At 42.5% G+C, this 27250-nt stretch overlaps 1 long non-coding RNA gene across 1 annotated transcript in view; it reads right to left on the reverse strand.

The window, feature by feature from the left end:
* Positions 8446–27250, reverse strand: part of LOC100738196 — a 286079-nt gene continuing 267274 nt past the window's right edge. Inside the window, exons 11-15 of the long non-coding RNA XR_002346834.1 lie at positions 26426–27169; positions 16514–17398; positions 10846–10912; positions 10254–10318; positions 8446–9310 (exon numbers count right to left, since the gene is read on the reverse strand). This is a non-coding gene — a long non-coding RNA (uncharacterized LOC100738196). The remainder of the gene's footprint in view (positions 9311–10253; positions 10319–10845; positions 10913–16513; positions 17399–26425; positions 27170–27250) is intronic.

The raw sequence follows: 27250 nt of genomic DNA on the forward strand, positions 1-27250 counted from the left end.
GTGTTGTGAGTCACCCTGTCAAGAGAGTAATGTACAATCGAGCATCCTTGTAAGTTATTTATCATACCCTGAGGCTTGATGGAATACAGTTTCCTTGATGAAGAGATAAAAAGGAGCAACATAAAAGCAAGGTAGAAGTAAAGTACTTCATTAAACCTGAATCTACCTTCTGGTCCTGACTTTTTTGAGGGTTTTTTCTTTTTTTTTTTTTAATTGGGAGTATTACTGAAATTTATCCTCAGTATTTTTACTTTGTAGAACATCTTTTCAGAAAAGAAAGAGCATAGTAGGGGGGTGGGTACTGAGATCGGAACAGGTCTGACATACATAGAGGCAGAGAGAAAGATTGGGAGGCAAAGAAAAGAAAGAAGATAGAAACTAAAGAAACTGACTCGTGTAGACCTGAGATACTGAAAATGCAGGTAAAGGGACCAGTCCCTCAGAGGAGGGATATGAACAGCTCTGAAAAAGCAACAGCTTTTCCCTGTCAAAATTAGGATGTTGCAGAGCTGGACCGAAAAGACCATCCCCTGCACCCCCCCCCCCCCCCGCAAGCAAGGGCTATAAAATGAGGATGGATTTTTATAGGATAGATTCTAACTTGAGGAAGCCAGTACCCTCACCTTAAAACGAGGGGGTCAAAGCAAAGGCTTATAGGGCCGCACAGTTCTGGGATTCTCTTTGTCTCAGGGTGGGTGGGTAGCCACTGGGCAGTAGTAGGCTCCGGTCCAAGAAAGGGTGGAGAAGGATGATCAGGGATGTTTTATTCCATGTTGAGATTTAGTTCCAGTTCTAGTTTGTTTACCCTCTGTCTCCCGTTGCTCTGCTAGAACCTCAGGAGTAAGTAAGCCTCGGGAGGAAGAACAGCTGATTTTCAGGGCAATATTCAGGGTTAGCTAAATAGAGTGGGACAAGGAATAAATGTTTTAACCTCATAAGACGATGATTGTTTAAAAGGACTTAAATCTGAACTCTATAAATAATATATGGATACAGTTTATGAAAAATGGAAAATACGCGGAAGGCTAAACTCCTCTTTCACCACCATTTTTAATCCCAATTCTGTTTTTTTTTTTTTTTTTTGCTGCGTCCTAGGAATGCAAAAGTAGCTAGGCCACCTGGGAGTTCCTCACCACCATTCTTAATCCCAGTTCTGCCCAGTCTCTCCCAAGGGAGTCTCTTAACCGTTTTTACTCATTTTCCTTTACAGGTAGAAACTATAAAGTATTGTTTTATATGTATGTGTTCTTAATATAAACAGTATGGACTGTTTTAATGATTTTGTTATTATTGAAGAAATTCAACATGTCACATTGTGTAAATGTAAGGTAGGCAGCATACATTTATGTATTATCTATTGTAATATGATTGCCGATGCAGGGATATTTATCCCATTACATAATTATAGTATAATGTTGTTGACTATATTCATTGTATTCTGCATTAGATCTCTAGGATTTATTTACTACTCGCTATGAATTTGTACCCTTAAGCACTATCACGCTAATCCCTCTCCCCACATCCCTGGTATCTGCTATTTCACTCTGTGTTTTTAACAGGTTTAACTTTTTTAGATGCCACATAGATGTGGTACCATCTACTGCTCGTCTTTCTCTGTCTGACTTATTTAGCTTAGGATAATGTGCTCAAGGTCCATCCATGTTGTTACAAATGGAAGGCTATCATCTTTTCTTGTGGTTGAATAATATTCCGTTGCATGTATATATTCCGCCTAATCGTTTTTATCCATTTATCCACTGATGGGCATGTGGGTTGTTTCCATAGCTTGTCTTGGTTATTGTGAATAAAGCTGTGATAAACATGAGAGTGCACACATATCATGAAAATCTTTTCTTTTTTTTTTTTTTTTTTTTTTTTTGTCTTTTTGCCTTTTCTAGGGCCGCACCTGCGGCATATGGAGGTTCCCAGGCTAGGGGTCTAATCGAGGAGCTGTAGCCACCAACCTACGCCAGAGCCACAGCAACGCGGGATCTGAGCCGTGTCTGTGACCTACACCACAGCTTACGGCAATGCTGGATCGTTAACCCACTGAGCAAGGCCAGGGATCGAACCAACAACCTCGTGGTTCCTAGTCGGATTCCGTAACCACTGCGCCACGATGGGAACCCCACTTGATTTCATTTTTTGAGGGGTACCTTCAGAAGTGGAATCGCTGGATCGTAGGTGGATGTATTTTTTTATCTAACCTCCCTATTGTCTTCCATAGTGGTTGGACCAATTTACATTCTGATCAACAATATACAAGGGTTCAGTATGTGTTTGTTTTTGCTGCGTCTTAGAGCTAGGTCCTCATTAGTACATGAATTCCACCTCATTCTTTTGAACTGTTTTGTAGTGTTCTGTGGCACAGATAAGCCCTAGTTTATTTAGCCATTCCCCCATGACTTGTAATTGTGTGGCTTTAGGGTTGTTTGTTTCTAGCTACTGTAAACAAATGCTGCAAAGACCATCCTTATACAAGCTTCCTTCTGCACCTCTGTGGTTGTTCACTTCTCTAAGGTAGAAATTGGTTTCTAGCCTCTGGGCCTCCAGGTCTTACAAAGGCAGCTTGAATTCAGCTTTGTGCCACAGAGGGTCTTAAAAATTGCCTCAACATTGGAAGAAAGGGAAGTTACTTTTTAATCTTGGCACAACATTTGTCTGTTTCCCAGCTACATAAAACGACTATTAGTTTTCCCGTCTTGATGACTAACTATTGATTAAGAATGCTCTGCATAGCATCACCCCCCGCCACCGCCAGAATATCACTTTAATATTCTTTCTGACTTTTGTAGCTTGCCTGTTAAATATTCATTTCAGGAATAAAAAATAGCAGCCATCTTGTACTTACAGGAAAACATGTATAAACCAAGACTTTCATCATAATGCAAAGAGCCACTCTGTAAGAATATCGTCTCTTCTTTTACCAAATGAACCTTTAATGAATACATGAGATGAGAAAGAAAAAAAGGGGAATGATGTCAAAATCGGAAAGCATTTCTGCCCTGTGCCAACTGTCCCGTCGGCCTCAGGATCAATCCAGTCACAAATCCTTTGAGCAGCTGTTTGCCCGTCATGGACTAATGAAGCTCTTTGAATGCTCTGTTATCCATGTGATGGAGCCGGAGAGGGAATAAAGAAAGAAAGAATGGACCAAGGAGAGACATCCTAAAGAGAAACTCCTTTCCCCAGCCACTTGTGGAAATCTATTTCAGGTCAACTGGGACCAATCGTGCGTTCTGGCCTTGGGCAAAATTCTTCTTTGCAGTCAATAAATTAATGGGTGACACCTTGAAATGGGTTGGCTGAGGCTGAATCAATGTCTGATGTGGCAATCTTTCCCCAGGCCAAATTCCCACTGAAGTTCCTAGGTTGGAGCTGACTGAAAAAATGGACAGATCCTTGAACGTTCTTTCTTCTTCATCTTAAAAAAAAAAAAAAAAAGAAAAAGACAACTCTCTACTGAAAAAGCGGAATGGCATGTTTGGCACACACAGTCTCACTTTCCCGTCCTTGGCCCATCATCTCTTTAACTGGCGTGGACTAACTCCTGATGGTTGCAGCTTTCATTTGTATGAAACGCTACAACGTACAGCGCTCTTTATCTGCCGGATTCGAGTTTAATCTCTTCCCTCTAATAACGTTGTCCGTAAGGCCCAAGAGCCAACTGTTCCTTTACAGTAGCTCCTTTTGAAAACGCTAGGCAGCAGGAAACAGAGAAGCCTGCTCTGTTGGTTCAGCTGGCTTTTACAGCTGAAGATAACACGAACCACAAATCTGTTGGGGTTGGTGTTTTCTTGGAGGGGGAGGAGAATTGAGGGAGCCAAATAAAGAGAAGTTTAAGTTTAATATTTCATAACCGTGTGCTCTTTCCTAGGTTTTATTCCTGTAATATTCTCTGTGTGTGGCCAGACCCTTCCTAACACAGCTCTATTGAAGAAGCAGAGGGAAAAGGGAAAGGGAGGAAGGGCGAGGGAGGAGGAGGATAAAAACTAGCCTTTGGGGGGGAAAAAAAGACCACGACTTTTAAGTACCAACCGTGACCTTAACGGGATGTAGTCAAGGCCTCACAGAATTGAGCTGGTCATTCGATTCTGAAAATAGACTAGGGGGCAAAAGCGTGGGTAGCATTTGCAGTGAGGCCAGCAGAGGGAAGTGACCCATTTAGACTCTTCTCTGGAAAAAGCGGGTTCCCGAGGCATCAGCACAGTGGATGGACTGAGAGCTTGCCTTTCCCTAAGGGTGTATTGGGTAATGTCTGCTGGGAAAAATGAAAAACAGAAAACAACAATAAATCTGGGGAACAAAGATGGCTGAAACATAGGAGCAAAATCTTTTTTTTGTAATTTGGAAACTTTTTGTGGAATTGAAAAGTAGGAGAAATTTTTTTTTTTTTTTTTTTTTTAATCTCTGGAAGAAGAACAGGAATTGGCATGTCCACATTATGTATGCAACGCTGTTTCTGCCACCAGCCTGGGAGTCTAACAAGCTTAGCTGCTTAGGAGAAGCATATTTTATTTTCAGGTTGGCCAAGCTATTTCCTGCCTTTGGAGCAAAAACCAGTGCAGCTACTGTACCCTGACGATATTTTTTTCTCTCTGAATATCATAACCTTTTAAATAACAAGCATGCGGCTCTCTCAAGGGCTCTGAAAACACAGAGGTGGAGAAATACAACAGCCCCATTTTATCCCTTTCCTCAAGGAGAACGCCCTTTTCTCTACATCTTCACACCCCTGCTGGGGTTTCTCGATGTAAATGTGGAAGATGACAAGTGTTTTGATCACTCAAGAGTGAGAAAACGTACCCAAAACACACAGTAGTGATTAAATCACGTATCCTTGAAAAAAAGCAAAGAACATAAGGCCAGTTGTAGTTGCTGCGCTGGGTGGGGTCTGTCAAAGCAGAGCAGGGTTGGCGTTCCTGTTGCGGCTCAGTGGTATGGAACCCGACTGGTATCCGTGAGGATTCAGCTTCGATCCCTGGCCTCGCTCAGTGGATTAAGGATCTGGCACTGCTGTGAGCTGTGGTATAGGTTGCAGATGTGGCTTGGATCCTGCATTGCTGTGGCTGTGGTGTAGGCTGGCGGCTGCAGCTCCAATTGGACCCCTAGCCTAGGAACGTCCCTAAAAAGCAAAAAAAAAAAAAAAAAAAAAAAGGGCAGAGCAAGGTGACAGGGCAGAGGAAGATGGGGGAGGCAGTGGTGGCCTGATGGGAAGGCTTGTGAATGGTATTCAGCAGTTCATATCCATTGATGAGTGTTTTTCCAGTGTACAATCAGAAGCAAAAAAGACCTTCGATTTCATATAAACCAATGCCGTCCTTTTACCAAATGACATGCTAGGGCGAGTGGCAGAGTCAAGCTTAGATTCCAAGGCTCTTGTCTCCCAGGTTGGGATTTTCCATTGCTTTGAGTTGGGCATTTTACTCTGCAGGTTAAAACACACAGTCTCTGTCTTCTAGTAGCTTACAATTTAAAATCGCTATTTCCCAGAAAAAGGAGTAGCTTGGGGAATGAATTAGCACACAGATGACCAAAGAAGATACTTGGTCCTAAGCCTGTGTCTCTGGGTGACCGTAAGACAACAACTGATCTTGCCTGTGCTTGTGGGGGAACCCAACGGACAGCAGGGTCTGGGGCAGCTGCCTCAGCATGTTTAAGAGCCCATGGTTCTGTGCTAAGCTTTAGAAATTGTTTTATTTTGGCTGCACCCAGAGCGCATAGAAGTTCTGGGGCCATCGAACCCATGCCATAGCAGCGACCACACTGAATCCTTGACTGGCTGAGCCACTGGGGCTCTCAGAGGGCTCACCAGGGGGGGCTCTGAGTTGGTGGTTCTGTATTAAACCAAAGTAGGCTCTTTATTGTGCCATGAGGGATGTGGGAGTCGTCAGATGTGGGGTTCAATTCCTCATCTGAAAGTGTGATATTGGAATAACGGTACTACCTGTTTCTCTATCAAAGGTCAATGTGGGTTCTCACAGTGACATCAAACGCCCTGGCTCTGTACCTCTTCCTTTATAAACAGGCACCACACACATGTCAGCTTCCTGACTGACTTCTGGTAAATCATCCTAAAACGATTCCCGGCACTCACCTCACAGAGGGTTAAAACTTCCTCTCACAAACCAAGGGCTGCACACAGAGGAGAGAGACTACAAAGCAGGGTGTTGTTGCTTATTTTATACCAATTGGGAGAGGAGAGCGCCAAAAGGAGAAAAATGCTGTGGTGTAATTTTAAAAATCCAGATTCATAAGAAAAAAATTTTACAGAGTTTTTTTTTTTTTTTTTTTTTTACTCCATTTTTCCTCTCTCCTCTCCACCCCACCAAAACCATCTCTTAAAATGTACTTACATGGCTAAGAAAGACTTTTTATACCGTTGCACTCTGTTGAATGCCAGGAATTGGAGGTTTTAGCAGGGGTGGCCCAGATAGGGGTTAGTGATGAGTGCCCACTGGCTTTCCCGGAGGGCTTGGGGGCAAAATAGTTTCTTGTGGGGCTGATTTCACCCCTCCCTTTAGCAGGACTGGAAGAAGAATATGGAGGAGATTAAAGGAAGCTACACCCTCCATCCTCTGGCCCTTCTACTTCTTTCTGAGAACTAGGATGAACAGATCCATCTCATCCTTCAATGGCTCTGACAAGTCCTGGAAAATGGCAGTGAGGTATCTTAAACCGATATTATTGGAGGCCAGGGAGAAATCAGGGAGACAGTGTCAGGTTGTATTTAGATTTGGGTATTTACCCTCAAGAGTACTGTGTATTTTTTTAATTTTTATTTATTTATTTATTTATTTATTTATTTTGGCTTTTTAGGGCTGCATCCATGGCATATGGAGGTTCCCAGGCTAGAGGTTGAATAGGAACTGTAGCCACCGGCCTAGGCCAGAGCCACAGCAACGCGGGATCCGAGCCGTGTCTGCCACCTACACCACAGCTCACGGCAACGCTGGATCCTTAACCCACTGAGCAAGGCCAGGTGTCAAACCCACAACCTCATGGTCCTTAGTCGGATTCGTTTCTGTTGCACCATGACAGGAACTCCAAAATTACTGTGTGTTATTTGTAATCTTCTACTGATGTAGTTTTTCAGAGGGGGAATATTTGTAATGAAGAGTTAATGTCTAGGAAAAAACAAACAAACAGAAAGAGCCGCTGGAAACTCTGTCCTTTTACATTAGGAAATGCGGACAGGCCGATATAGTGCATGTTTAAACGGTGCAGAACGAGGCAATATTAAAAATATTTATTTTGGGAGTTCCCGTCGTGGTGCAGCGGTTAACGAATCCGACTAGGAACCATGAGGTTGAGGGTTTGATCCCTGCCCTTGCTCAGTGGGTTAAGGATCTGGCGTTGCCGTGAGCTGTGGTGTGGGTTTCAGACGCGGCTGCGGATCCTGTGTTGCTGTGGCTACAGCTCTGATTAGACCGCTAGCCTGGGAACCTCCATATGCCGCGGGAGTGGTTCAAGAAAAGGCAAAAAGACCAAAAAAAGAAAAAAGAAAAAATTATTTTGGGACCCAAAGTAGATGTTGACATTTATATGAAGGCCACACAGACCCACCAACTGTCTTTCTGTGCATTGCCGTGCTATTTAAAGGGCCAACCACCCCTTGACAGTTAACATGCTTTATTTACTAAGAGTAAATATTTTGGGGGTAGCAGTATTCTTTCTGGGGTTAAAAAATAATTTGGTAGCTGTCAAGAGAGCCAAGCAGAAGGAACATAGCTTTCCCCCTCCTTTTTAATCTGCTTTGATGACATGGTAACCAAATAACCAAGCCGTGCCTCTGTCCTCAAAATACATTGAATCAGAGTCTCTAGGGCGGGGCCAGGTCATTGGCACTTTGGTGAAGCTCCTCTGATGATTCTATTGTGCAGGCAGGGTTGAGAAACCACTTGTCTGAAGTCTCACCAGTTTGAACCGGTATTAGGGGGAAACTTGGTCAGAAAGGAAACACAGGTAAATGAGCTATGAAATGTTAATGTGTTACTTTATAAATTGCTTCACTGAATTAAGGGTATGAGTGTGCATCCAGGAAATGATGGGATGTTTTCAAGGGTTATGAGCAGAGAGGTGACATGATCTGTTTTATGTTATAAGGAGATCATTTCTTTGATGGAGAATATACTAAGGCAGGTAAGGAAGGAAATCAGAGAGACCAGCTAGGTGGCTATTCTGATAAGCTAGGAAAGAGATGACTGGCTTGTCCTTCAGGCAGTGGCACCAGTGGTGAGAAGTGATCAGATACTGGATAGATATGAAGAGTAAAGGTAAAAAATGTTTGCTGATGGACTGGATGTTAAATGTGACGGAGACGATTCAAGCTGGCTCCAAGCTTTTGCTTGCGCAGCTGGAAGGGTGCATTTGTCATCTATTAAAATGGCTAAAATTGGAGGTCAACCCACTTAGGGAGGAAAGTCAAGAAGTCAGTCTTGGGCGTGTTTTAGTTTTAGATGTTTATTGGCCATCCAAGGGGCGGCGTCTGGAGTTTAGAAAGTGTTTCAGGTTAGGGATAGAAATTTGAGGACACTTTCTTTCAGGTAGTATTTAAAAGCCAGCAGAGAGGATGAGATCAGACAGGGCATGTTATCTAGATAGAGTAGACAGAGGCCCAACCGTGGACAACTCAGGTACTTGGAGATTAGGAGCATGAAGAGGAACCAGCAAAGGAGACTTTGTGGGAGTGGCCAGTAGAGGAGGAAGAGCTCTAAGAAAGTGGTGACCTGGAGACCGAGGGAAGATGCACCTGGTCTGCATGAGCTCTGACCACGAGCTTTGGAAGCTTTGCCCATCTCTGGCGGTTTAACCCCATGTGAAATGAAGATGGTCCCACAAGCTTCCTCCCTTGATGCAAGAGGAAACCAAGTCCCCACTGCCAAAAAATGTGACGGAAAATCAACCTAATGACCATTCACCCACTCCCTCTATGCCTTGCCACAACTAAGGAAACTTAAATAATCTCTTCAGGTGCCGTTAAGACACACATATCCCCCAGAGGGTAGAGTGAGCCCAGGAGGTCAAGGTCTTTCCTCAAGGTGTGAGAGTCGTTTCTAATGACAGGTGACCAACCTCTTCCGGCCACATTTGAAGAGGCGTTTTCTCCCCTCGAGCTCCAGCACAATTCTGTATGGTATAGAAGGAAACAATGAGAAGTACGTACAAATGGCAGCGGTGAGGAGCCCAATAATGAAGCCTGTCATAGATGTTGCCACAGAGGACAGACACATAGACGTGATGAGGGAGGAGCTCAGGAAAAGGAAAAACAAAAACAAAAACAAACAGCAACAACAAAAATGGCTCAGACCTAGAAGAGAAGAACAAAAAATACCATCAGAAAATAAAAACACCCATTTTCTTTGCTCCAAATAAAACCTCACACAACCAGCAAAAAGCTACTTTTAAAGATGATTGTCACAGACTTGGTCAGACATTGACCCTAAGTCCGCACCAGCACCAAGACTGCGACTCTAGGGTTTCAGAGGATTTTTAAGGACAGTAGGAGGAAGTCTTCAATTACGTTTTATACTGGGATTACTTTAACTTTTAAAAAAAGTGTAGGTAAAGGAAATGAATCGCCATGATTAAGGGAGGAGTGAGAGGCAGTGGATAAAGTTTTTGAGTAATTTAGAAATAAAAGCTTTTAAAAACTGCTTCTGAGAATGCATTCTGACACTAGAATGTAAAAACTGTATTCTCAATGGGATTTAATTATAAAAGACAGAGAAATAATGAGTTTATGCTAAATTTATGTTAATCTTATAATTTCTTTTTGTCTGATATATATATATATATATAATGTGATACATTATATATATATATATATAATGTGATACTTTATGTACGTAGATCAACATAAAGTAATATAATCACACTATAAGACTTGGAAACAAACAACAACAAAAAATCACCCCACATCAAACCATTCAACACACCAATATTTTTTTTTTTTTTTTGTCTTTTTGTCTTTTCTATGGCCGCACCCGTGGCATATGGAGGTTCCCAGGATAGGGGTCCAATTGGGGCTGTAGCCGCCAGCCACAGCCACAGCAACGCGGGATCCGAGCCTCGTCTGCGACCTACACCACAGCTCAGGGCAATGCCGGATCCTTAACCCACTGAGTGAGGCCAGGGATCGAACCCAAAACTTCATGGTTACTAGTCAGATTCAATTCCGCTATACCACAACGGGAACTCCTTTTAAAATTTATTTATTTATTGTATGTTAGGGATTTTTTAAACATACTCACACACACAAAACACTTCACTGCTATGGCCCAAGTTCAGTCCCTGGTCTGGGAAGTGAGATCCCACACTGCAACCAAAAAAATAAATAAATACAAATAAAAAATAAAAATCCACTTGCTGTACATGGAAACAGCAACTGAATATTGGAAGTAAAGAAAAAGCTATACATTAAGTAATAGTCTCTAGGCTATAAAACTATTTCGAGACAGGCTGAATATGGCCTAGGGATTGGAGGAATTAATCTGGCACTCATTATTGCTTTAGCAAGCTACCACTGCTATTAAGCACACTACCTCTATTGCTTTATTGCATGCCCGACTGATTCAGCCTGATTCTGGGTTATTGGTTGCAATCATTTGGCACTCCATATGGAAACCTATTGACCCCATAGATGATTGTCAAATCTTTGGTCCAGACATTGCAAGTTAGAAATGTATTTTCAGCTCTGACAGGGCTAACACATCGTATTTCAGTTTGCTGTTATAAGACCAACCCCCAAAGTTCAGAAAAATTCTATCCTTCCCATGGTGGGTGTTCCAAATACAGGATGTAGCATGGCCAACAGTAACCAATCCACAAAGAAACAGATCTTACTTTTAGGATTCTGTGGAACAGCTGGATGAAATTTCCTCCAATAAATGCTCCCCAAACAGACATAGCCCTGCAGAGCATTAAACAATAAGTGATTTTGGATGATAAATTTGATGGCTGGGTAGCAGATGGGCTAAATGGGGAATGCTGCTGGAATAGCCCAGATAAGACTTGACAAGAGCAAAGGTAATGGGTGTGAATACGTGAGGCTTATGGAAGAGTGCCTTCACTTTGACTATGTGCCTACTCTGTACTAGGCATTGTGCTGACTGCTTTATTGATGTATTTGAATGTAAGCTCCCTGAAGGCAGGGATTGTCCATCTTGTTGGTTGGTTGTTGAATGAATACATGAATGAATGGCTGAATTATTCTGTGTAACCAGTTTTTACCCTACTCTCTAATCCTCTTTCCATAATAACCCTTAACTCCTACAAATCCAAATGTCCCTTCCTCAGACTAGATGACAGCAGCCTGTTGTATGCTCCCATTGTTCTCTGCACTCTTCCTATATAACACTTATTACACTACTCATTGCTATTCCTATTGGACTGGAAGCTCCATGAGGGTTGAAATCATGCCTCTCTCATTCACTTCTGCTTCTAATAAAGATATTGAATGAATGACACTCTGTAAATCTTATTAAGTTAGTTTTCTTATCATTTCACCTATAAGGAGCTCAAGTCACCTGAAACCTAAGTAGATGATAATAAGGTGCATCTTGGAATATGTTATAGAAATACACAGACACTTCCAAAAGAGACTATTCTGAGAAACATTCCAAAAGTTAATATTTTACTTCTATGTTGTTTTCATTATTTTTCTGGCCACTTACATGTATAGATGCAATTTTAAAGATACACTGAATGCAAGAAATCAGAACATGTGCTCGCACACACACATACACACATACACACAACCTGCCCATGCATTCTACTTCTTAAATTTTGTTTTGTTTTGTTTTTAGGGCCACACTTGCAGCATATGGAAGTTCCCAGGCTAGGGGTCTAATTGGAGCTGCAGCTTGGGTCACAACCACAGCAACAGCAATGCCAGATCTAAGCTGAGTCTGCAACCTACACCTAAGCTCACGGCAGTGCCGGATCCTTAACCCACTGAGTGAGGTCAGGGATCAAACCCACGTCCTCATGGATACTAGTTGGGTTAGCTGCCGCTGAGCCACAGTGGGAACTCCACATTCTACTTTTTTAAAGCAATCTGGTTATTTAAATCTCTGTCGGTGCCTCATAATGTTGAATTATAAATGAGAATGGCCAGCAAGATAATACGTGAACCTGGTATAGCTCTGAAGGGAAATAAAACCATTATAAAGCAAAAAAACAAAAGTCAAAATAAAAACTTCACACTCACAACCAAACAAGAATAATAAAAATGTTGATAACAATGGCTAACTTTTATTAAGTGCCAGAATGCGTTAGAACTGTGCTAAAAGCCTGCCATTCACTACCGTTCAAGACTCATAGCAAAGATATATGGTAGACCCAAACAATATTCTTATTTTATAGAAAAGTAAACCACTTTGGAAAAGTTACTCATTTCCCCAAAGTCACATGGACAGTAATGGCAAAACTCAGAGCCAGGCGTGGATTGACACCCAAACCTGTCCTATACAGAGGACAAAACACTGGGTGCTGCATTCCATTCAAAGCCCCTTAAAAGCACATTTTACTTTTTATTTTTATTTATTTATTTTTTGTCTTTTTAGGGCTGTACCCGCAGCACATGGAGGTTCCCAGGATAGGGGTTGAATCGGAGCTGTAGCCTCTGGCGTACACCACAGCCACAGCAACTCGGGATCTGAGCTGCATCTGCGACTTAAACCACAGCTCACGGCAATGCCGGATCCTTAACCCACTGAGCGAGGCCAGGGATCGAATCCGCATCCCCATGGATACCAGTCAGATTTGTTAACCACTGAGCCACGACGGGAACTCCCAAAAACACATTTTGTAGTGAAAAACTTAGTGTTGGACCACTAGAAACTTGGCAGTTTCCAGATATATTTTACTTTAATATTGTTCATCTAAAGCACTTTTTTTTTTTTTGATGTTTGGAAGCATGAGTAAAAGTCTTTAAATCTATCATTTTTGTGGTAGTAAAGTCTGGTTTTAAGTGAATGTATTTGTCTGTACTTTACAAGGAATTATTTTATTATTTTCTCTCTCACCTCACCTCCAGGGCTTCTCCCATCAAAGTAACTAAATTTGTACATGTGTGGTCTGGTAGTTTCCAAGCTTGTCTGTGTGTGGGTCGGCATAACTTGGGGAGTTTTTTGTTTGTTTGTTTGTTTGGTTTTGTTTTCTTCTGTTTAGGTCCAAATCCATGGCACATGGAAGTTCCTGGGCTAGGGTGGACTCGAAGCTGCAGCTGTTGGCCTACACCACAGCAATGCTGGATCCAAGCCACATCTGCGATTTATGCTGCAGCTTGTGGCAACACTGCATCCTTAACCCACTGGGCAGGACCAGGGATTGAACCTTCATCCTCATGGATACCAGTCAGGTTCTTAACCTGCGGAACCACAATGAGAATTTCTATTTTTGTTTTTTCGTAGTACTGTTAATATTCAAGGGAAAACAGTTCCGAAACAAAGCAAAACAACACAAAACAAGCCCTGTATTAAGTATGTTACATTAACTTTCTCGTTTAATCCTCCCAACAACTTTGAGTTGGGTATTAGTAAACTGCAGTACAGAGAGACCGTTGTCAATGTCACACAGTTGTAAGTGGCCCAAGCTCTTAAACACTGCCTCCTTTTATCGAAGATACCAAAACCATTTCCACAATAAACCCAACTGGATCCTCCCGCATTATCTGATATTCTCTTGGTTTATTAACTTCAAATGATGAGGCTTATCCATCAGTAGAAAACTCCACATCTTCATTCATAGAGGGCATTCTTATTCCCATTGTTTCTAAATATTTGCCAAGCCCAAATCTCCTACACTAGAGGAAAGACTGAAGTATCCTTCATTGCTTTTATAAAAAAACTGAACAAGGAGTTCCTGTTGTGGCTCAGTGGGTTCCGAACCCGACTAGTGTCCATGAGGACATGGGTTCAATCCCTGGCCTCGCTCAGTGGGTTAAGGACCCTGTGTTGCTATGAGCTGTGGTGTAGGTCTCAGAAGCAGCTCGGATCCTGCATTTCTGTGGCTGTGCTGTTAGGCTGGCAGCTGCAGCTCCGATTTGACCCCTAGCCAGGGAACTTACATGTGCAGCAGGTGCGGCTGTCAAAAGAAAAGAAAATGGGTACAGTCCACACAGGATGACCAGTGATTGCGTGTCATGTGTGAGTATGGATATTAGGTCTTGTTCCTTTCATCTGGGACCACGCTGAGCTTTCTCATCCCTAAGTCGCATCGGAATTCCCCACTAGATGGCACTGAACTAGCAGGGAGGACTGGACCTGGAAGCCTTGATTTTTCGACCCTTCCCCCATCCCGACCCTCGCCTCTCGTTCCGCGTGCTTGATGTTCCGAGAGAGAGCGATTGTTCAGGAATGTCTAATGATAACAAAACCCCTTTTAAACATTAGACAAACACAAGCCTGGGTGAGTAAATATCATTACTAGACTTCTCCTTTGTCTGCTATTATAAGGAGTGAAGCCTAGTAGCGCAAAATGCAAGGTAGTGGGCTTCTAGTTATTGTGTCAATAACAAGGCACTTTTAAAAATACTCTGATTATCTGTTTGGCGTAGAAGACAGCAGGAGGGAGGTGGCAGGCAGAAGAACATTTAAAAAGTGTATGTTTTCAGGGGAAGAAATGTGAATTCACTTTTGTGAGCAAAGTGGAATACTCAGACGTAAGGCGATTGGAGTCAGACACCCTTGTGTTGGAACTTGCACATTTACACAAAGCTAAAATATCATGCACTTCCATGGATAGCTCCTTGTAACAATAGCAGCACATATGTCAATACAAGAAATCAATTTTTCCTTTTGTTTAAGACCTTTCAACTTAATGCAGTGAGAATGCTCCTGGCTGCCTTAACTATATCCTGTTAAAACACAAGTTTGTACTTAATCGCTTCTTTATAGAACATGAGTCTGATTTCAAGCCAGGCAAAATCATGGAGGGAAAAAAAGTTTAGGAATAAAGTCATCTTTGTTTCTACGTTTGCACTGCAAAAAAGCAGGCGGCATTTGATTAATGCTGATATTAGGTGTTCATTTTAGGGCAACTTGGGGGATCCAGTGAGCGGAAACTAACTTCTTACCTTATAAATCTTAAAGAACTTCAAGTTGAAGGAAATTAACATAAATATAATGGTGTCAAAAAAGGAAGTTAAGCATTATTACTTGACTGTTGTTGTTATTGCCAAACCAACGAGAGCAGAATTTCTTGACCGAGACCACAAATCTACAGTAGTTCTTTCGACAGTTGACCAAGACACTTTCCTGATTGCTCCCTCCAGAGAGTAAAGCCTGTGTAGAAGGGTGCCTTGTGCTCTGTCCTCCAGAGGACTGTCTGTGCCAGAAAATGCAGGAGATGTGGATGGTGGGATGATCTGGGGGAGGCCGAGGGGGATGGAGACGTATGTAAAACCACAGGCAGGGGGAACACCATCATCCCAGGTAAGCAGAGCTGAGGGTCTGAGGACCTAGGCGGGAGTGAGAAAGGGCTGGGGGAGAGGAGACTGCAGTCAGGAGGAGAAATGGGCATGATGTGTGTGTGTGTGTGTGTGTGTGTGTGTTTCTAACCAGCCCTGTTTTCAAAGGTGAATTTTTTTTTTTTTTTTTTTTTTTTGCCTTGCCTGCTGATTGCAGAAGTTCCTAGGCAGGGATCAAACCCATGACATAGCAGTGACCCAAGCCACAGCAGTGACAACACTGGATCCTTAACTGCTAGGCCACCAGGGAACTCCTGAATTTTATTTTCCAAAGGAGACGAAGGAAAGTGCAAACAGGTTGGGAGGAGGGCAGAGACATACCAGATATCATGTTCCTAGCAAAGGTCAAAGGACACAGAAAATTATCCTGGCATATTTTCACCAAGTGCCATAGTGTATAACCACCTGCAAGGCATCAAAGCCACAGGTTGGTGTGCAGCTCCCAGGCAGCAGGGCTGTTTGATCACTGATGCCAGCACCGAGGTGCCTCTTTGGGTGCTCAAGCAAGGTTGTCTGTGGCCACTGAACTCTCACCTTGAAAGGGAGAGCCTTGAAGCACTCTCATAAATAGTTGTGAGCTGCTGATTGGTAGATGCCCTAGTGAGGTGAGGAGCAGGGAGGCCCAGTGTCACAGCATGTTAGGTATTTATTGCTGCATTAAAAGTACCCTAAAACTGGGAGTTCCCATTGTGGCTCAGTAGTAACAAATCCAGCTAGTATCCATGTAGAGGGGGGTTCAATCCCTGGCCATGCCCAGTGAGTTAAGGATATGGCATTGCTGTGAGCTATTGTATAGGTCACAGGTGTAGCTCGGATCCTGAGTTGCTGTGGCTGTGGCTGTGGCCAGAAGCTGCAGCTCTGATTCAGCCCCTAGCTTGGGAACTTCCATATGCCATGGGTGCAGACTTAAAAAGACCAAAAAAAAAAAAAAAAAAAAATTACCGTAAAACTTAATAACTTAAAACAGGAAACGTTTGTTATCTCATTCAGCCTGTGTGGGTCAGAAATTTGGGAATAACTTAGTGGGTCATTCTGGCTCACCTTTTTCCTGAGACATCGCACAGTCCAGAGGTCAGTAGGGGCTGCAGTCATCCGAAGGTTTGACTGGGGTTAAATGATCCTTCCAAGGTGGTTCATCACATACCTGGTAAGTTCCTTTTTTAATCTTTCTTCTCTCTCTTTCTGTGCCTACAGCATGCAGAAGTTCTGGGCAGGGATCAAGCCCACACCACAGCAGTGTCACCAGATCCCTAACCCACCGCACCTCCAGGGAACTCCCACCTGGTGCGTTTCTCCTTGCTATCGGCAAAAGGCCTTTGCCCTTCACCTTGTGGACATCTCTGCAGGGCTGGCTGAGTGCCCACATGGCATGGCAGCTGGCTTTTTCCAGGATAAGTAACAAGAGTGGAAGATGGGGACAGAGAGGGAGAGGGAGTGGGAAGCCACAATATCTTTCATAACCTAGGTTCAGGTCACTTCTGCCACATGCTACTTGTTAGCAGCCAGTCATTAAATCTTGTTCTCACAGAAGAGGGAAATGAAGCTCTACCTCTTGAAGAGAGGAGTATCAATTCATGGACATATTTTAAAACCACCCCGAACCGGGCAGATGGCCCACAGAGGGTGGCTGGGTGGTTATCACCCAGATGGCTGGGGCAGCGCCTGTGGAAGACTGTGTGTCTCCTGCAGCCCCTGGAACAGCTGCACGTGGTTTCACTTGGGAGCTTTAAAAATAAATAGCAGCACCAGAGTCCCAGCGCAGAGAGAATAAGAATCTCTGGGGAGTGGAGCCTGGGAATCTGCATTTTTAAAGCTTCTCGCATAATTATGAGCACAGGAGTTTGGAGAACCGCTGCTTAGACCAGTGTTGTCCAATGGAAATATAACATAAGTTGAATATGTAAGCAAACATTTTCTAGTCTTCACCTTAAAAAAGAGAAACAGATGAAGTTAATTTTAATATATGTTATTTTCCTGATATACCCAGTTTATTATCATTTCAACATGTCATCAATATAAAAAAAAGTTTTTTTCATACCAAGTGTTTAGAATCCAGTATACATTTTACACCTATGGGACATTTCAAATTGGATCAGTTGCCATGCATCTAGTAACTAACATATTTATTGATCAGTGCAGGTCTTAACTATAAGTCCCATGAGAGCAGGTACCTTCTCTCTTTGGTTTCCTGCTTTGCACAGAGCCTGGCGCGTGGTATGTATTTATAAAATATTTGTTGGAGTTCTCACTGTAGCACAACGGGATCTGTGGTGTCTCTGCAGTGCCAGGATGCAGGTTTGATTCCTGGCACAGTGGGTCAGCTGTGGTGTAGGATCTGACCCCTGGTCCAGGAACTCCATATGCCATGGGACAGCCAAAAAAGAAAAAAAAATTATTGAATAGACTAATAATGTATTGATATGAAATTAAAAGTGAATTATAAAGTATACATATTATAATTCTAAAAGATTTCTGTGGCTTCTAGCTTTTCCCAAAAAATACTGAGCTACTGTATACAATGCTGAAAATCTTCACAAGAAACCATTTTGAAGCTTTCTTACTGGTCTGGTATTCAATCTGAAGCAATCTAAAGAGTTTTATCCTCTGTGTATGTGATCTGACCACTAAAGCTTACATATACTTCTTACATTCAAAGCGCAGCCTGGATCCATCCTTGAACCCAGCCCTGCTATACCCCTCAGCTCCTGGTCAGTCCAGGGCTGTATGTTTCTGGACTTAGTGGTCTGTGGCAGAGGGGGATGTTGGATCTCCCAGTCATGTGGCCAGAAGCCAAATTTCCTGGCTCATCTTCTTGAGCGTTAATCTGTTTCAAGAACTGTTCCAACACATTGAAAGAAGCTCTTGGTTTATTCTTTGGGTTTTTTTTACTCTTCAGAATTGAAAACCTCTGAGCTCCCTGGTGGCTCAGAGGGTTAAGGATCAGATGTTGTCACTGCTGTGGCTCAGGTTCGATCATGCCATAGGAGTGGCCAAAAAAAAAAAAAAAAAAAAAAAAAAAGGAGTAGAACTCACATGTGACAAACCATAAATTTAAAAGATAATATCCAGAAGCTGAAGAATTAGTATTTTTAAATTACAAACTTAGAGGCCTGTTTTTACCCCAAATTGTAAATGCAGTGTTTAATATAAACACAATACTTTAGACAAATGGTGTAGAGAAGCACATAAAAATCAGTATTCCAGATACTTCCAGTTATTTTTTTCCTATTCACATATGCATATAAACACTTTTAAAATGAGAACTTTGGCATTCCCATTGGGATGCAGTGAAAACGAATCCGACTAGGAGCCAGGAGGTTTCGGGTTCAATCCGTGGGCCTCGATCAGTGGGTTAAGGATCCGGTGTTGCCATGAGCTGTGGTGTAGGTTGCAGACATGGCTTGGATCCTGAGTTGCTGTGGCTGTGGTGTAGGCCAGCAGCTACAGCTCCGATTAGACCCCTAGCCTGGGAACCTCCATATGCCAAGGGTGCAGCCCTAAAAAAGACAAAAAAATAAATATAAAATGGGAACTTTCCTTACTGTTTTCTATTATTTTGCCCCATTTAGCTGCATATAGTGACTGTATTCTCCTGACTTCACACAGTAATTTACCTGGTAAAATTTCATGGAAATGTGTAGTCTAATTGATGTTCATTCATCATTATAAATGTTACATTAAATTTACTTGGACAATAAGAAGTAGAGCCTGGTCTCAGTGCCTACCACCCCTCAGTATGTAATGAATGAAAGAGAGCTTGAGCAAAGTTCATGGATTTTTTTTTTTTTTTTTTTTTGGTCTTTTTAAGGCTGCACCTGAGGCATATAGAGGTTCCCAGGCTAGGGGTCGAATCAGAGCTGTAGCCGCCAGCCTACACGACAGCCACAGCAACGTGGGATCTGAGCTGTGTCTGCAGCCTACACCACAGCTCACAGCAATGCCGGATCCTTAATCTACTGAGCAAGGCCAGGGACTGAACCTGCATCCTCATGGATACTAGTCTGGTTTGTTACCCCTGAACCACAACAGGAACACCAAGTTCATGGATATTAATGTTCCACGGATGAGCGTTTTTAACACAATGCATGGCACTATCCATAGTGGGACTTGCACTTTCTAGACATTCTAAATTATTTCTAGGAGCCAGGAATTCCATGGGTGGGCAGTTGGAATACTCTGCCAAGAGCTTAATTAGCAAAGGCACTCAAAGTTCTGGGTCAGAGTCATCAGCCAAGTATTATACTGACTGATTCCAAACAGAGTAGCAATCAAGAGTGCATCTGGCAAACAGCACAGCTGGCTGCTTATGGAGTGGTTATCTGGGCCCAGAGTCCAGATGGGGCAATTTGAGGGTACTGATAACACCCATAAGTGATGTACTGGCAGTGGAGGTGAGTCAACACGGCTCCTACCCAACTCAGGGGAAAAAAAAAAACAAAAAACCCAACTCCAGGAGTTAGGGGAGGAATAAAGAAACAATGACTCTATGTAGGCAGCCTTTTGGGAAGTATTCCATGCTCCCAAATTTGTAGATTTTAATTTACAAAGATTTCAAGGCAGATATTTCTTAGGGACATGACATTGGACAAGTCACTTAAACTCTCAAACTTAGTTCCCTCATTTGAAAAATAAGGATCAGAGTTCCCGGTTATTAGAGATGTAGTAAGAATAAAATACAACACTCCACACCAAAAGCTCAGCACAGGAACTGACACATAGAAAACACTCGGTCCCTGGCAACTGCTATCAGTATTTGGAAGGGAGCTAGGAGAGTTCCCATTGTGGTTCAGCAGTAATGAACCCGACTAGTATCCACGAGGATGAGGGTTCAATCCCTGGTCTTGCTCAGTGGGTTAAGGATCTGGCGTTGCTGTGAGCTGTGGTGTGCGTCACAGATGTGGCTTGGATCTCATGTTGCTGTGGCTGTGGCGGAGGCCGGCAGCTGTAGCTCTGATTCAGCCCCTAGCCTGGAAACTTCCATATGCCACGGGTGCAGCCCTAAAAAAAAATAAAAGGCGCGCGGGGCGGGGGGAGCTAGGAAGGAAGAAGAGCTTGTCAAATTCACACAGTGTTTCACACAAGACAAATGTGTTCCCTGACATATCAAAGTCAAAGCATGTACCTGTAGGAGGAAAATTTGGCCCATGATTTAGTGGGAACAGATCCCACCAAATCCACGCTAAAACAATATTCAGCTTTGAAAACATGATGCAGAACTAAAGCTGACATCAGAAGGGCGCTGCAAGTTGCTCAGAGACAATGGTTTACCTCCCACGTGGATTCCATTCAGCTCGTTAAGTGCTAAAAGTCAGTTCGCAGTCAGGTACTGTACCTTATTTTCTGTCCCCCAGGGCATGGTAACCAACCAGGGCACCTGGCCACAAGTCAGTGATCCATGTTGTAACGGCAGCTCTGACAATGCTCATCCATGGCGTCTCTCCAGGGATGAACCAAGCCCTTTCATTTCCTGTTTAGTTTCACATGGGTGGTGATTATTTATGGAGTGGCAGGAGGTAATTTTTTTTTTTTTTTTTTTTTAGCTTGAGCAAGCAATTGTGGGTTTTGAGGTCCATTCCGTAAATAACAGTAAAACTAATGGTTTGAGCAATTGAAGTTTCTCCCTCTACATTTGCTGTGCGGCCATTGAGGGCCATGTCATTGCACCTAGCAATGGGGAGATGTCACAAACCCAGCCTCTTGTACTGGTCTGGGACTCTCCTTGGGCCCTGCCTGATGTCTCCAGTTTCACTGTCAGCAGCCGTCTCCTGCAGTTTCTCTATCCTTTCTGCCTTAAGTGATGGCAGGTCATTGTTGGCTGGTTTCTGGCCTGTCACCACCCCCCAATTCCATCACTCTTCTGAGTTTTCTCAGCTCCTGTTAGACCACAACCCCTGGGGATCAGACTTTCTCTGCAATGCCAATGCAGCTCACTTAAGTCTATACAGAACAGAGAATTCTCAGTTGTTCCTGGTCTGATGTGGTTCATGGGCCAGCCTTGAGTGCTGTTTTTCTAAACAAAAAGTGTTAAGGACTCCAGTAGAAACTCCTATGTAGCTTCTAGAGTCAACTCCTAGTGAAACGCTCCCAGCCAGAGAAGGGTCTTCCTTCTTTCGCCCAAGATGGGAAGAGGTGGCCTCTTAAAGGTGGCATTGCTTTTTGTTTGTTTTTTAATTTATTTTGAATTGAGCTATGATAACGTATTATATACAAGCAGATACCATTAGTCTCAGGTGTACAACATAATGATTTGATACTTGTAAACACTGTAAAATGATCACCATAGTAAGTCCAGCTAACATCTATCACCTTACACAGCTACAAACGTTTTTTCCTTGTAATGAGAAATTTTAAGATGTACTCTTCTAGCAATTTTGAAATATGCAATAAAGTATTACTATCTATAGTCCCTAAGCTGTACACTATATTCCCAGGTCATAATTATTTTATCCCTGCACATTTTACCTGTTGACTCCTGCTTCCTGCCTCTGGTAACCACCAATTTGTTCTCTTGTATCTATGAGCTTGGTTTTGTTTCGTTTAGATTCCACGTATAGGTGAGATCATACAGTATTTGTCTTTCTCGGACTTATTTCACTTGGCATAATGCTTTTGAGGTCCACTTATTTTGTCACAAATGGCAAGGTTTCATTCTTCTTTTTAATGGCTGAACAATATTCCATTGTGTATATATACCAAATGTGTGTGTGTGTGTGTGTGTGTGTGTGTGTGTATACATACACCCACAGTGTGTTTACCCATTCACCCATCAATGGACCCTTAATTGTTTCCATATCTCGGCCATTGTAAGTAATGCTTCAATGAACATGGGGGTACATATATCTTTTCAAGTTAGTATTTTTGTTTTCTTTGGATAAATACCCAGAAATGAAATTGCTGGTTTGTAGGGCAGTTCTTTTTTCCATTTTTTGAGAAATCTCTGTACTGTTTTCCATAGTGGCTGCACCAATTTACATGGCCACCAACAGAGCACAAGTGTTCTCTTCTTTCGCATCCTGGTCAGTGCTTGCTATTTCTTGACGTTTTGATAACAGCCATTCTATCGGGTGTGAGATGATAGTCTCACTGTGGTTTTGAGTTGCATTTCCCTGAGGATGGTCCATTGCTTTCTTACATCCACATAGTGTAAGCTTCAGAGAACCAGGTCACATGGAGCTAGCTGCATGTGTATTCTAGATTCTGGACAGGAAGACCCACCACACGCATATGTTCTCATTTATGTATTTATTAAATATTTATTACTCATCTCAAGCTATATTTCTATTGGGTTCAAAAATGAATAAGAAGAATGAAAAGGGCAATATGAATAAATGGTTTGGAAAGATTTAGGAACAATTAGGAAAAATTATTTGAAGGCAGCAACTATGCCAGTTTCACTCATCTTCAAATCCTGAATTGAGATGTAGTGGACACTCTCTTTTTGGTGTGTTCACTAATTCTTTCCCAAATTCTTCCTTCTCAAGAGAATCCATTTCCATTCATAGATCATGTAGTTCCAGAGAGGCTGACTACCACTGTGGTTTCAGGGTTGACACACATGACCGAGGCTAAGCCAGTCACTGTATTCCTTCCTCTGGTTACAATATTGGCTCAAAAGTGGACATTGGACCCAAGTTGGCCCAATCACAGTGACTCTCAGAATTTTGCTGGGAGTAATGAAACCCTGTCTGGGAGCTGCTAGCAACCATCTTGGGACAAGTAGGTGATGATGCAGAAAGCAGAGCAGAAAAACAGATGGTAAGAAAACATGTTCCTTGGTTAACATTGCTGAGCTACTGGATCAAGCCTAGCCAGAACCGAGCCCTACGTCTGCACTTTTCAGTTACATGAGCCAAAACATTTCTTTTATTTTTAAGCTATTTTGAGTCACTTTTTTTTTTAGGGTCACACTCACAGCATATGGAAGGTCCCAGGCTAGGGGTCCATTCGGAGCTGTAGCTTCTGGCCTACACCAGAGCCACAGCAACGCAGGATCCGAGCTGCATCTGCGACCTACACCACAGCTCACAGCAATGCCAGATCCTTAACCCACTGAGCGAGGCCAGGGATTGAACCTGTGTCCTCAGAGATGCTAGTTGGGTTTGTTAACCGCTGAGCCACAACGGGAACTCCATTTTTATCTTTTATTTTGCTGGCATTCGGAAGTTCTGAGTCCAGGGATTGATCTTGTGTCATAGCAGTGACCTCAGCCACGGCAGTGACAATGCTGGATCCTTAATCCACTGAGCCACCAGCAAACTCTGAGTCACGTTTTTTGTTTTTTGTTTTTTTAATATGCAACTAAAAGTATTCTCATCAATATATTGTAATGTTTGCCACAGAGTAGGTACTCAAAAAATATTTGTAAAATTCCTGAGTGACTGATCAGCTATACCACTTTGAAACTTTAATAAGACTGGAAATATCTTTGTTTTTTTCCATACTTCTGTAAGAATTAAAACTAGAAAAGTTAGAAAAATCAAAACTAGAGGAAGTCATCAATTTATATGAAGTGTTTTGGTGGTAGATTTGGTGAAACTCAGTTGAATATGACTATAGGGTTTTCTGGATACAAATCCTGGCAACCTTTTAACCTGAAGGATGTTCCATAGTAAAGATAAGTACCCTAGCCAGCCTATCTGAACTTATGGCCTCCCCTCGAACATTCTCTAATACCTTCCCTTCTTTATTTCCATCCATAGCAATAAAATATATTTTATTTTACTTATTTTATCTGGGAATATAGAAGTCCTACTGTGAGCTAATAGGGTTGAGGACTTTAATCTCTTTTACTCGTTGCTGTATTATCAACACCTACAACAATTCCTGATACATAGCAAACATTGGTAAATATTTGATGAGTGAATAAATTATAACCTTGCTTAGCAAACAACAATAAAGGCAGATTGCACATAAATTACTATTTAGAAAAACACAAGATCCTCTGCTTCAACATAGCCGAGGGCGTTCACTCAAGACCCAGAGACATGCCAGATCCATGTCTTCATGGAACTTCTATTTCACTAAAGATTGGATGAGGCGTATCAATTTCATTCTGTTCAGCAGCCATAGAGAGAGACAGTTGGTGAAAACATCTCTGTGTTTTCTCATCTATATTCTTGTCACTCACCTGTGACAGGCCCTGATTTGAATTTCCTTAGAGCCAATCTCAGAGGATCTTTAAAAAAAAATGTTTTGAGGTGCCTCCTTAGCGCAGTAAGTAGCAAGTCAACCTCATTTCAAAAAATGTTTTGAGGCTAATAAAGCAAATGTAGGTGAGGCCAGGGTACCAAAAGCTGCATTTTGCTCTAGGAGTAAACAATTCCTTTAATTCAGCTGCCATTTTTCAAAATAATCAAGCAATGCAGCAAAATTTAAGGAAAGGTTTTAGCTCTCAGGAAATACTTTATCAGAATCATATAAAATAAGCTAGGGACAGGCCCAAATATGAGCATATAATCTGTCAAATAAACTCATATCTGAGATATAGCAACAGTGACCTTCTATAATTCCAATTCTTCAATTAACTAAACCAGGAGATACATTTCAAAACATTGCAGGAGTTTACTGTATACCACATGTGGTCTGGATATTTCTAAGCTTTCCCCAAACATTCTTGTTTCTGTAGAAACTAATGCTCTTTAAAGGGGAAAATCGAATGGCCAGAAGTGAACAAAATGAAATAGCCATGTGACAGCAGTTAGGTATATGAGGGAAGAGTTTTTCAAAGGGTTTTCCCTTGATTTAAATAACTTTATTTTTTTCCTTTTAGGGCCACACCTGTGGCATATTGAAGTTCCCTGGCTACAGCTGTTGGCTTATGCCACAGCCAGAGCAATGCCAGATCCTTAATCCACTGAGCAAGGCCAGGGATCAAACCTGAGTCCTCATGGATGCTTGTCGGGTTTGCTACTGCTGAGCCACAATGGGAAATTCCTTAGTTTTTTTTTTATTTTTATTTTTTAGGGCTGCACCTAAGGCATATGGAGGTTCCCAGGCTGGGGGTTGAATTGGAACTGTAGCTGCCAGCCTACCCCCACAGCCATAGCAATGCCAGATCCGAGCCATGTCTGCAACCTATGCCACAGCTTACAGAAACACCGGATCCTTAACCCACTGAGTGAGGCCAGGGATCGAACCTACATCTTCAGTGATACTAATCAGATTCATTTCCACCATGCCACGATGGGAACTCCAGGGAAATTCCTAAATAACTTTTGATTGGAGAAAAATATCTTCAAGGATTAGCTCATGAATGGTCTGTTATACGTTTTCGTTTATTTATTTATTTTTGGCTGCACCCGTGGCACATGAAAGTTCGTGGGCCAGGGATCAAAACTGCACTGCAGTAACCACCTGCGCCACTATTGTGGCAACAGTGGATCCTTAACCTGCTGCGACACAAGGGAACTTCCCTGTTATACATTTATAATATGAATTACTTTCTCCTTGAGCTTTAAGCACCAGGTCATGCTGGAAACTGGGCAAGATCAGGTGAAGTGGAGAAGATGACTCCTTAATTAAAGAGTGATAGCTATTTAATTGTGCAGTATGATTTATTATGACTGCTTAAAGGCAAAGAAAGCATTCATTTAATATAGACTCAAAGGGCAAGTCCTGATGTTATAAGGTGGTAGGTGTTGTCTGGTAAATCCTGTACGTTGCAGCAAATTATATAGTAAGGTCAATGAAGTGATTAATTCATCTTTCATGATGAAGAAACTCATTATAAGAAGCATTTATGTATATACATGCATACCGATATGCATACCTGTGTATAAATATGGGTAAAAAGTGTTCAGGAGAGAAACTATGCAGCATTGGGATCAATACCAGTAGAGATTCTTACGGCGTCTCAGTTTGCTTAAGGGAATTTCAGGGCGATGCTGGTGTTTAGAACAGGATGGGACAGGAGCAGGCAGGGAATAGGCGTGAGTGCAAAATCATGTCACCTACCGTCTCTGATCTGTCGTACATGGCACTCCTCCTTGCAGGAATATATCCTGGGGCTGAACTGCATTCCATGTCTTCACCCAAGAGGCTTTTCGCATGGGTGGGGCTGAAGGAATAATACTCAGCGACCCTGGGTTCATGTGGGCAGAAACGACCTAAAAGACCTCGGTTAGATTTAACCTGGCGCAGTACTTCTGGGTGGGGTACGCATATTTGCTGGCATCTGTTTCCACAAGGAAACTCACATCTGCATCCTGGTTGACTGACTGACTTGATGACAAACTCCAACCCATTAAGGTAGAGAAGGAGTGAAAGAACTGCAGTAAGAGGAAAGAGTGGAAGAATTTCTATATCTTATCAAGATACTAGCTTTCTGCAACGTTTACAGAAATATACTTTATATTCTGAAGGCAGTGGAGATTTTCTTATGCAAATGAATCTGGTCAGGCTAGACAATGCTGTGGTAAAAGATGAACCCCCAAGTCACAGGGTTTCACACAGTGAAAGCTTGTGTCTCACTCACAGCAATTCCAAAGTCGGTTGGCAGGGACTCACGTCCTCCTCGAAACTCAGCACTCCTGGCTCTTGTCACTTCGCAACGTGTTTGATCCACACACGGCTTCGAGGGCTGCTGGGTGGGAAAGAGAAGGAGAGGGGAAGGCACTCTGGCTTTTAAGTGACTCACCCTGGACATGACATGTGTTATTCTGTCCACAGTCCTATTGCCCCAGTCCAGCCAGAGAGAATCTGGGAAAGAGGGAAGAGCACATGAATACTCAGTAAATATTAACTGAATTAGCTACAGACTTGAAAGGAAATGACAGAAAA

Source organism: Sus scrofa, chromosome 8 (assembly GCF_000003025.6).
Source record: "Sus scrofa isolate TJ Tabasco breed Duroc chromosome 8, Sscrofa11.1, whole genome shotgun sequence".
Classification (NCBI taxonomy): domain Eukaryota; kingdom Metazoa; phylum Chordata; class Mammalia; order Artiodactyla; family Suidae; genus Sus; species Sus scrofa.